Here is a 12674-nt window from a genome sequence, read left to right on the forward strand (position 1 = left end):
TGAGACACAGTGTGAGAGAGAAAGAGTGTGTTTCACACAGATACAGTGTGTGCGAGAGAGAGAGAGAGAGTGTGTGTGAGACACAGACTCTCTGTGAGACTGAGTGTGTGAGTGACTGTGTGACACATAGAGAGTGAATGTGATACAGTGTGAGACATAGAGTGTGTGAGAGACAGTGTGTGAGAGTGAGAAAGACATTGACTGTGAGAGAGAGAGAGTGTGTGTGTGTATGTGACAGAGATACCTCCCCCCCTCTCTGGTGTCAGGCCCCCCCTCCCTCCCTCTGGTGTCTGAGCGTTACTGTGCAGGACGCTGAGCTCTGGCTGTGCTTCAAGGAACTGACCAATCCTATTTAATAGAATGCACCTCCAACATTCTGAAGCCGAGAAGCCTCGTGTGGTTGGTCACTTCTGCTTGTGACGAACCCTGAAGTACGTGATGTCAATTCAGGAGATGGATACAGAGAGCAGGAATGCCTCAGCCATGCAGTCACCTTCAGAACGTTGGAGGTGCCTTTTATTATATAGGATTGCATTCCATTCTGGGTCGGAGATGTGGCCCACTGGCCTGTGCTGTGCTATTGCAGTCTGTGCTGGAGGTGTAGTTGTTTGCCCACAGTCTATTATATGGTAGAAGCCTGATCAGTAACCGGTATTGTAGGGTTTTAATGGCTAATTAAAATAAAATTGTGGCTTTTTTCACCCTTTTTACGAAATCATTCCTGTGTGTAAGTGGGCTCTTCTATATGATATGATTTTGTATACACAGGAAGTGTTCGGGTGGCATATGAGTAGAGGATGCGAGTTTGGTCATAGATTATAAATACGGCACAGGCATTTACATCTGCTGCAGAGGGGGTGTAGAATAGATGGATGTCCACCCCTGTAGGCACACCTTCTGTCACTAAATAGTTGTCTGCTTTCCCCCTTATAAAATTCCCCTCTCGTGACTTAATCTGGCTGAGACATTGGCACGTACAAGCCACAGATAATAATCTGGAGCCTAGTTCTAGAGTTCTGAGCTGGTTTCTGAGAGACTTGGGCTGCTGGAAGAAAAGTCCATAGTCTGCTACTGAGGCAGACAAGGGAAGCAACTGCTTGCCCTGGGATTTGTAGTATGGAGTGTTGCCATAATTTGGGTTTCTGCCAGGTACTTGTGACCTGGCTTGGCCACTGTTTGGAAAACAGGATACTGGGCTAGATGGACCACTGGTCTGACCCAGTAAGGCTACTGTTATGTTCAGTACACTTTTCCATTTTAGAGCATTCAGTGGCCACTCAGCGGTTAAGAAAGGATGTCAGATTAATGAGATACTGTTCATGGAGACTTTCAGTCCAGTTTTCAACTCTTTAATGCCCTTTTTCCTCCTGGGACTAAGTCCTGTCTGGAAACAGATTGAGATGTTAGTAAGCAGGGGCAGCCAGGCTCGGCTAACACACCTTGCTTTCCTCTTGTACTGCTTTTCCCTTAATTGCTTCGTTCGCAGTGAGCCCAGCACTTCATTTAGCTGCTGTGGTGACTTAGTAAACATTTCTTATCCCCCCCCCCCCCCCCCCCTCTGACAAAGTGAGCCTGTGAAGATGCTGTACACAATTAAATAGGCCCACGTGTGCCAGGAGAGCCATGCAGGCCAGGCACAGGGTTCTCCTCTCTCACAAGCCAGGTGAGGAGGCCATAGAGCAGATGACCTGGCTTGTACCTTGTGGGTTTCACACTAGGGTTGTTAATCTCCTGGCACTTCCCTCCTAGCACTATTTCAATTTCTAGATAATTCAGCTGGCAAAGAAACAAAATGTTCCTCATCCCATCTTTTCAGCTGCTTCTTCTATTTTAGAGTTGCCCAGTGCATTTTCTCTAGCGAAAAAGGTGCCGGTACTCAAATGCTAGGCCACCCTTCAGGGGTGGGGGTGATCACTGAGGGATCCACCCCACAATAACCAGAATCTATGACAAGGCAGAATTGGTGTGCAGAGCCTGAGCACTTTCATTAAAACCTGGGGACCATGGGTTGAGTTTAGCAGACAATGGAAAAGGTGCCGGTACTCAGTACCCCCAAGTACCTCCTCAAAAAAAGCCCTGGAGTTGCCAAAGCTCTATGTTTCGTTGTCTTTGTAACTGTGAACCTGTGGGCATCAATTATGCTGCCCTGTTAATAATAACCATCAGAGTCTCAGGGTGCCACACCTGGAGGGTCATTCTATAAAGGAAACCAGGAATGTGACTGTTTGGAAATTATTCCCTAAAGAAAAGTTAGATGCCTAGTCTTTATGGAAAGCTACTGTAACAGGTCAAAAAGCACTTATATCTCTTCAGTCTGCATTAGGCTTGTTAAGAGCCAGGATGAAATGAATTCACTGTCCCTCTTTCATTGTGTTTTGTTACTATGTAAAGCACTTTGAATGGATTGCTCGTAAAGGTGGTAGAAGCTCTTATGATGATGATATATTTTAGGTCACCGAGTTGGTGTAAATTGTTACATCTTGTTTGTTAAAGAATGTACGTAGATTGTAGAGTTTTAAAATGCATCCATGTAAATTTCTGTCCTGCCTATGTCCGCCCAAACTCCCCACCTGCAAAGTCCATACCATCGAATACCGGCACCAATTTCAGAATATGGAACAGACGGAAAATGGTCATGTATGTTTGTCTGTGTCCGTCTATAAGCATTAAGGACTAGATCCTATATATCAAGTCTACAAAATTGGCAACAAAATGAAATTTGTCTAAGCATATTCTATAAAGTATGCCTTAGTTTAGGTGTATTTTATACAATAAGCCTAAATTTCCATGCAGTATATAGAATAGAGCTAAATTCAGTCATGGGCAGTTCAGCCAAGTAAAACTTGGTGTAAATCCCGACATCTAAATTAGGCATGGACCAGGTGTATTTTAGAAATGCCCATGACCCACCCATTCAATGCCCATGACAAGCCTACTTTTCAACTATCCTGCTTATTTTCGAAGGAGAAGGGCAGCCATCTTCCGACACAAATCCGGAGATGGCTGGCCTTCTCCTAAGGCCGGCCAAATCGGTATAATCGAAAGCCGATTTTGGCTGGCTTCAACTGCTTTCCATCGCTGGGCTGGCCAAAGTTCAAGGGGGCATGTCGGCAGTGTACTGAAGGTGGGGCGGGGGCGTGGTTAAGAGATGGCCGGCCTCGGATGATAATGGAAAAAAGAAAGCCGGCCCTGACGAGCATTTGGCTGACTTTACTTGGTCCATCTTTGTGCACAACCAAGCCTTGAATAGGTGCCCAAACTGACCAGATGACCACCGGAGGGAATCGGGGACCACCTCCCCTTACTCCCCCAGTGGTCACCAACCCCCTCCCACCCAAAAACAAAAAAACATTTTTTGCCAGCCTCTATGCCAGCCTCAAATGTCATACTCAGCTCCATGACAGCACTATGCAGGTCCCTGGAGCACTTTTTAGTGGGTACTGCAGTGCACTTCAGGCAGGTGGACCCAGACCCATCCCCCTCCTACCTGTTACACTTGTGGTGGTAAATGGAAGCCCTCCGAAACCCACCACAAACCCACTGTACCCACATGTAGGTGCCCCTCTTCATCCCTAAGGTCTATGGTAGTGGTATACAGTTATGGGGAGTGGGGTTTGGGGGGCTCAGCACACAAGGTAAGGGAGCTATGCATCTGGGATCATTTTGTGAAGTCCACTGCAGTGCCCCCTAGGGTGCCCGGTTGGTGTCCTGGCATGTGAGGGGGACCAGTGCACTACAAATGCTGGCTCCTCCCATGACCAAATGCATTGGATTTGGCCGGGTTTGAGATGGCCGCCATTAGTTTCCATTATTGGCGAAAACCAATGGCGGCCATCTCTAATGCTGGCGATATCTAAGGGCGGCCCAAATGTTGAGATTTGGCCGGCCCCAACCGTATTATCAAAATGAAAGATGGCCTGTCATCTTCTTTCAATAATAGATTTGGGTACGCCGCTTAACGGGGCCATCATTAGAGATGGCCGCCCTTATAGATGGTCAGCCCCGTTCAATTATGCCCCTCCACGTGACTTAGAATTTATGCACAGCACATTACAGAATACGCTTAGCCAGTTCTGCGCATAATTTCAAATTAATGCCAATTAGTGTCATTAATTGCTTGTTAATTGGCAGCTATTGGTGCTGATTGAGTTGTTAACCAAGTTGTGCATGCAAATACAGAATACGACTGTTCGTCTTGCTAAAATCTAGACGGCTCCTTAGAATTTCCCTCATAATGGATGAGTCACCACCGTAACATGCCTTTCAGTTCTCTGTGTGAGGCCTCTACAGTGCTCTAGTGGAGATCCATGTCATGGATCTTGTGAAAATGATCCTCCCCTCCGCCTGAGGGTCCTCAGGATCTCCCCTTCACCCTTGCAGCCCAACCTCCTGGTTCACTGCAGTCCACAGGGCAGGGCTCAAAGAAATCAACTTCAAAGCAAACTTAACAAGTTCTTTATTTTGCTTGGGATCCAACAGTCCCGCAGTGCAAAAAGACACAATACTTGAATCAACAAAAAAAAACTCACAATTCCCCCTGTTGCTCCTCTCAGGGGTACAAACACAGCAAGGAAAAAAAACCTTTTAACTCCCAGGCTTCCAGCACCCAGCTGGGCTCCTTTTAGACAGTTTTATAGCCCTGGGTCTTCTTTCTCTCCCCCCCCTCTCCCTTGGGAGGGGCCAAAACACTGCAAGCAGTTCCAAAAAAACAAACAAACACAGTTCTTGAGGCTTCAGCACACTGCTCAACCCCCTTCAGCTTCTTTTAGGCTTTTTAGCCACAGTTCACACTCCACCTTCTTCCTGCTGGGCTCAGCCCACTCCGGGAAAATCTCTCATCCCTCTTCAACCAGAACTCTTTAAACTCAAAGTTCATTCACAGCCTGAGCTCTGGAAAATGAAAAGGCCCCACCCATCTGGGTCACTCTCTCTAAGCACTGACCCATCCTCCCACATGGCCTTTCCTCTTTCCTCTCTTAGCCCAGCTACCATACCATGAAGTTACCTGGTCCCTTAGTTTGTTACCTAAGGAGTGAGCCCAGGCTGAGAGGTCCATAGGTTCTTCCTCGCTCTCCTCTCTTTCTCTCTGCCCAGCTTCTTGATACTCCATGGGCTCCCCGTCCCACCCCCTTTGCAGCTGTTCCTCTTTCCCTTGATTACCCTGCAGGGGCACCACCCTTTCCTTGTTAGAGTTCTCCCCCTGTTCCTGCTGGGGAAGGTAATCTCTGTACCAGGCTTTGCCCCGAGGTTGCTGGGAAATGTAGTCTCTTCCTCTCCTCCATTTTACAGGGGTCACGAACCTTTCTCTGCTCTCTCTCGGGGGATGCTGGGTAATGTAGTCCTTTTTCCTCCACCCTTTTCTAGGGGGCATTACTACTTCTCTCGCTCTCTGGGGATGGCATGGAGGCAAGGCTCTGTTCTGCCTATGTCTGCTCGTGAGCCGCCTCCCTTCTTCCTCTTCCACTTCCATCTTATCTACCCCCAGGTCCTCTCCTTCACAATCTCCATTAGAGCACTGTAGAGGCCTCAGAGAACTGAAAGGCATGCTACGGTGGTCAATAGTCAGTACAGATCTGCAGCACTGTGTGTCAGAAAAGGGTATAATATTGGGGATCTTAGAGGAGGAGGTGTAAAAACACCACTGAGAGGATCCTTTAGACCAGCTCTCAAATGCTTCCTGTGATTCTGCAGCATAATCTCTACCCCATGAGGATGAGGTGCTTTGAGATCAGGCAGGAGAGCAGCAGAGAAAAAATGACTAATGTGGTGGATGGCGACATAAAGATGCTTGCGATCATCCAGCGTGGCCATGCCCGGTTTTATTTTAGGGGGTTGTATCTGTTGTGCAGTGCAGGTTACTTTCCTTGTAGGAGAAGCACAACATTCATTTCACTGCTTGTTTGAAATGAGCTACTACATTGCTGGCTTCCATTCTTTTCACCTTCAGGCCCGGAACTTCCAGAATAGTTGAAAAGATGCATATATACCCTAGCTATATTTGGCAGTCCACAGTTACACCGGGTCCTTGCCTGCCTTAATGTAATGTGAACTGATACCACGTGATGCTTGGGTTCTATAATGGAATCCGGGTACCCAGATGGCATTATGGAATAGGATCGCACTGTGCGACATCAGGGCACCTAAAGGGAGTTGCCCCATAATGGAAATAACCTCAGAAAACCTACAGAAACTGGTATAAATATACACATGTGAAATAAGGGCAAATGTCCTCATACTTCATAACTGGGCTCTGTCCAAACTCCTCCCTTGACTATGACCTGAGGTAATTCTAGAGAATCTCTTTTCTACAAGTAAAATAGGGTTTACCACTGGAAAAATTCTTATAAAATTATCCCCTCGTTCATACAAAATTGATTGTCTTTCCACATACATCATTCCTGCATCCTGGAAAACCTTGGTAGTACATCCAGTCTTAAAGAATCTGGATCCCACAAATTATTGACCAATATCTCATATACCGTTCCTCCTAAAACTTGTTGACAAAATAGTATTTTTCCAATTATTGGATCATATTGAAGCCTTTAATTTCCTGCATCCCAAGCAATGTGGATTTAGAAGTGGTCACTCTACTGAAACCATACTCCCCTCTCTCCAAAATGACATCTATTCTGCATTTCATAAAGGATCCGGTTTCTTTTCATTTCACTGGATTTAACTGCTGCCTTTGACTTAGTGGATCACCCTCTCTTACTCTCTTGCCTCATCTCCCTGGGTGTTTCTGGAACAGTTCTCTCTTGGTTTACTTCTTTTCTGTCAGATTGCAAATTTGTAGTCCAGACATCCCAGGGTACTTCTTCTCGAACCTTTTCCAGTGGTGTCAAGCAGAGCTCTCTCCCCTTCTATTTAATATTTTTTTTATCCTCTTTGGCTCTTATGATTCAAAATCTGGGTTTCCATTTTATATTTACACAGATGATATTATTCTACTTTAGGTTCAGGATCTTATTGCACCTAGTCTTTCTGCCCTGCAAGGATGTTTTGACTCTATTGACTGTTGGATTTCCATGAACCATTTGGTGCTTAATTCCTCCAAACGTATGCACTTTGGTTAACGAGATCAACATTCACCCTTTCAGTTAGTCCCCTAATTTGAGGTTCTCCTGTACAAGTAGTTGATTTCCTGAAATATTTAGGCATTCCTATTGATTCCCAATTGTCCTTCACTCCTCAGATTTCAATCATTTTTTTGTTCTCTTCACTCTATTCGATGCCTTCATTCATTCTTGGATGATGATGCCTGTGCCACTCTCCTCCATGCAGTAGTATTAAGTAAACTTGATTATTGCAATATTGCTTATGCTGGTCTTCCCTCACCAAGATACTTCAGTCAGTGCCAAACACTGCCGTTCACATCATCTCTAGTATCCGTTGTTTCGATCATATTACTCCTGTCTTCAAACACTACCACTGGCTCCCAGTCACTTTCTGAATACAGTACAAAATCTTGATATTAACTCACAAAGTTCTTTTTACTAATGCCCCTGCTTATCTTTCTTCCTTGATCATTTCTTATAGACCCATTCATGCTCTTCACTCTTCTACTGCCAATAAGCTTGCAATCCCTGCATTGTCACATACCTTTGGAATTCTTTGCCCTTTACCATATGCAATGAACAGTTTTATCATTGTTTTAAAATTCCCCTTAAAACTCACCTTTTCATCGTGGCTTTTCAATAGGCTTCTACTCATCGCTTAGCCAACTGACTGGTCAGCTTTCTGTGCTCTCTGTTGCTATTTCGCTCTTTTAATTGCCTTTGCTGTTTTCTCTTTCTCTTTTTAAGTTAGCACTCCTTTCCTTTCTTATTGTGTTTTATTGATTTTAATTGTTAACCACTTTGATTTTATGAAAGGCAGTGAATAAACTAAACTAAACTTAACCTATAAATTAAGGCACACAAAGTTGATTTGCATGCATTGAAAAAAAAATGTTAAAATGAACATCTGAAACTGAAAAAATATCCCAAAAGTCTGAAAACCCTAAAAATAAATGGAACATTTTTTACTTGTGACGTCCTTGGTTGGCATTCTCTCCTTTGCTCTTTAATATATTTACACAGCCTTTAGAAACTTTTACCTGGAAATGATTCAAGCCGGTCACAAGATTCATTTAATGGAGTCAGTATTCAATGAAGATTTGGGATCTGTTCTGCAGTGGGTGGAGGATAATAGCTTGATTTTGAAAATCTCTGAGGGGTTATGAATTATAGGAGCAGTTCTCTCCTCTTTCTTATTTTCAATCTCCGTATCAAATCCTGATTTGGCAGTCTGACCTCTAGTGGTAGTTACATGAGATTACCACTAGGGTAAGGTAGCACCATTTTGAATGCAAAAGCTGCTGGGATAAGAATGAGTAGGGACCCTTCCTGCCCCTTCACCCCCCCCCCCCACCAGATACTTTGAGGCAGATGGGATCTGGGGGGATCTCTAATTTGGGCCAATAAGACTTTTAAATCGTGCCACTTCTGCATGAAGGGGAAGACTTTTAAAAATAAATTTCTCATATGTTGCCACATACAAATTTCCTGGCTGAGCAAAGTGTGAGAAATTATGTATGAAGCTTAGCTAAGGAATGTAAATGGGTTTTCAAAAATGGTTACACGCCTCTAAATATTTTCACAGGTTAGTTCAAGGGAGTGGGGCAGTAGCTTAATGGTTTGAGCAATGAGATGAGAACTATGGAAGCCTGTTCAAATCCCACAGTAACTCCTTGTGATCTTGGGCAAGTCACTTAATACTCTATTACCTCTAGGGATAGGAAAATACCTACTATACCTGAATATAAATCACCCTGAGTTACAAAAGACATGAGCTAAATCCAAAATGCCTTCCAGTCCCTTCTTACATGAGACCCTAAATATCCTAAAACTGTACCATTCAGTTTCACTAGGATAAATATGTTAGCTAAGATAAAGTCATAAATATAGTTGTTCAATAAGAATGAAGTAGTTTGAAAAGAATAGAAGAATAAAGAGAAAGCGAGTCCACCAAGAAGACAGGTAGAAGAGAATGTGTCACAAAGAGAGAAGGAATGATAAGATAGGACAGCAGAGAATAAAAAGATGAAGGAGCCAGAGAACAAGTCTGATATTCAAGGGAGTTCAGTGGAGTAGAACTGCACAAGACGTTTTCTTGCAGATGAAATAATGTGACCAAACAATGTTTATGGGAACAGTTTCAGGAGCTGATGGAGGGCACTTGCTGATTAAATATATTACATAGTGGATTAAATAGAGACATATCCTGGGCACAGTCAGGATATGAATTATTGACCATTCTGTTAAAGGAGATCATATTATGCCAGTGGAGTACATCAAGTTCCAGTTCCATCGTTTGTCCCATCATTCCAGCACCATGGACAGTGCTAATATTTTTTTCTTTAGCACTTTGGACACTGATAATGTTTCTATCATCTCTGCGCTATGTTCAGTGTCAATATTTCTTTGTCATTCTTATAGCCTGGACAGTGCCAGTAAGCTTTGACAACGCTCTTCCTTTTCCTTTATCATTTCAGCACCATTACAACTCCTTTACTATTTCATTATGTTGGACAACAGTAATATTTCTTTTCTGTTATATCAGCTCTCTTGAACGTGGTACTGTGGATGTCTGAAGATGGAAATCATTTCCTCTCTGGGCCTGGAACTGAAAGATCAGAACATAACTCCAGTGCAACCCCCTCATGAAACTGTCAGCAACCAGAAATTATGGATTGATTAGTCTGCCTTTTGTACCTGGGGAAATAATGAGATGATTAAAGGAATTCAATAGGAATCATCCATATGAGTAAAATGGAGTCATTGCAGATGGAATCAGTAGGAACATAGTACAGACATTTTAGACTGGACTGTATAGAGGAATGTGATGAAATGCAGCACAAGAAATCAGCCCTACAATTCGCACAGCTGGGCTGAGTTTGGACAGGTCTGCAATTAGAGTGATAAAGAAAAGTCCGGTCTATTTCAGCACCATGGACAGTGGCACTGCAGCTTCTTTGGCCTTTCAGCAGCTCTGGTGCTCCATGACTTAAACTCTCTAGTATTGCCAGATTTAAGGATCGGGAACATACAGTATTTTGTGCACAGATTGGAAATGAATTGGTGTGCATAATTACCTGTGTTTTTATAAATAAGCCTTGGGAATGTCCTGGGCGTATGTAGGGTCAGAGTGTGAAAAGGGCAGGGCAGCATTAAAAGTTGTATGTCTATAGATGGCAAAAAGTGCCTCTATCAGTTCTTTGTATATTCAGTGTCACTACCATTTATGTGTGTATGTGTGTGTGTGTGTGGGGGGGGGGGGGGGGGTGCTTTGCCTTTTCTATAACCAAGATTGGTAAATTGTGTTTAAGATTTAATTTGCTTTCATTAGAATAGACTTTCCTAGAACATACTCATGGTAAATATATATAAGCGGGGGGACTACTGGTAGGTACCCTGATGCCAGGCAGCAAATGTCAGACAGGCAGGCTGAGACTTAGGCTTCGATCCCACTGAAATGTCTGGTGTGGAGAGGTAGATCTGGGAGTCATCAGCATAAAGATGATACTGAAAACCATGGGAGGCGATCAGAGCACCAAGGGAAGAAGTATAGATGGAGAAAAGAAGAGGTCCCAAGACAGAACCCTGAGGTGCACCAAATGATAGTGGGATGGAAGTGGAGGAGGATCCACCAGAGTATACACTAAAAGTGCGATGGGAGAGATAAGAAGAAAACCAAGAAAGAACAGAGTCCAAAGATCCAAATGAAGACAGATTATCAAGTAGTAGATGGTGATCAACAGTGTCAAAAGTGGCAGACAGATTGAGAAGGAATAGAGACCTTTGGATCTTGCCAGGATCAGGCCATTGGAGACATTAGCAAGGACTGTTTCAGTTGAATGCAGAGGGTGAAAGACAACTAGAAGTGGATCAAGAATAGTTTGAGATGAAAGAAAGTCACGACAATGGTGGTGAACAGCACATTCAAGTAGCTTGGGTACGAAAGGGAGGAGGGAGATGGGTGATAGTTGGAAGGACAGGTAGGGTTCAATTAAGGTTTTTTGAGGAATGGTGTAACTACGGCATGTTTGAAGGCATTAGGAACAGTTGCAGTGGAAAATGAAAGATTGAGGATATGACAGATAGAAGGGATGACAGTAGGAGAGATAGTACTGGGTAGGAATAGGATCAGAGGAACAGGTATTCAGTTTGGGGGAGGAAAGAAAATGTGCAGTTTCCTATTCAGTGTTTTCAGAAAAGGTGGCAGGGATTGAAGGAGGATTGACAGAATGGACAGGGGAAGGAGAGGTGGAGGTGACTTGGTTGAAATCTTGTGATTCTTATCATAAATGTACTCAGCCATAGTCTGGGGAGAAAATGAGGAAGGGGGAGGTTGGAGGTGAAGGCACTTTGTGTAGAGTTCAGTGTGACAAAGATATATTGTAGGTTTGAGCCAAGAAAGTTTGTCAAATGGATGTGGTAGTCTTATTTGGCAAGTGAAATAGCAGACTGGAAGGAGGTCAGCAAGAATTTGAAATGTATAAAGACAGCATAGGCATGGGATTTCAGCCAAAGGAGTTCAGCAGATCAGGCACAGGAACATAAGTAGCGGATTCTAGAGTTCAGCCAAGGCTGGAGTTTGGTGTGCCTTACGAATCGGGGAATGGGAGAAGAGAGTGTAGTGGTCAATAGCTTGAAGATTCTTAAATGTATTGGTGGAGATTGGACAGGACTTGGAGGGAGGGTGATTAAGTGTGAAAGTTATCAGGTGATGGTCAGAGAGGGGAAGAACTGAGGTTGAGAAATTAGAGAATGAGCAGTTGGAGAAGAAGACAAGATCAAGACAATGGCCATTCTGGTGAGTAGGGGTAGTTCAGCACAACTGAACATAGAAAGAGGATTTTAAAGCAAGAAACTGAGAGGTAAAAGAGTCAGAGGGGTCATTAGCATGAATGTTACAATCCCCAATAATGAGGGAAGGAGATGAACATTTGAGAAAGAGGGAAAGCCAGGAGTCAAAGTCAGTGAGAAAGGAAGAAAGGGACTTGGGGAGTCCATAAATGACCGCTACTTGGAGAGCTAGAGGAGTGAATAGACAGATGGATAGTCTTCAAAGGAAGAAAAGCAGTGAGACTGAGGTGGAAGAAGAGGTTGAAATCTACATGAGGGTGAGAGTAGCAGCCCAACACCACCCCTGCTGTCCCGTTTGTGGCCGTGCCACCCTTCAGACTTACCCTGTTTCTGGGAGTCAGTGGCTGTGCTGGCTTCTGCTTGTCTCTGTGTCTGTGTTTGTCTTAGGTTCTCTCTGGCTCTGTGTGCTGATTGCCCTACTGAACCTCACCTGTGTGGGCTATGCCTCTTCCAAGATGGCTGCCGCCTCTTCGTCTCTGCCAGTATCCAAGATGGCTCCCGCTGTTACTTTCTATGGGATGCCTGCTCTGAGTGTCAAGCCTCTGTTTGGTTGCAAGGTGATTGCTGCACCTGTGGCTCTGGTGTTGATGGGCTTTATTAGTCACCTGAAGACTAGAGTCTTGGCCTTTGTATCTAACCTCTACTCACCTCATCTAATCTCATGCAAAGGTCCTGGAGTATAGAGTGCTGTACCCAGCGTCAGTGTTTGCTCTGTGTGAGTGTTCTATGTTTGTTTGACTAGCTAGCTTAGGCACCGTGTAGCTTATA

Source organism: Microcaecilia unicolor, unplaced genomic scaffold, assembly GCF_901765095.1.
Source record: "Microcaecilia unicolor unplaced genomic scaffold, aMicUni1.1, whole genome shotgun sequence".
Classification (NCBI taxonomy): domain Eukaryota; kingdom Metazoa; phylum Chordata; class Amphibia; order Gymnophiona; family Siphonopidae; genus Microcaecilia; species Microcaecilia unicolor.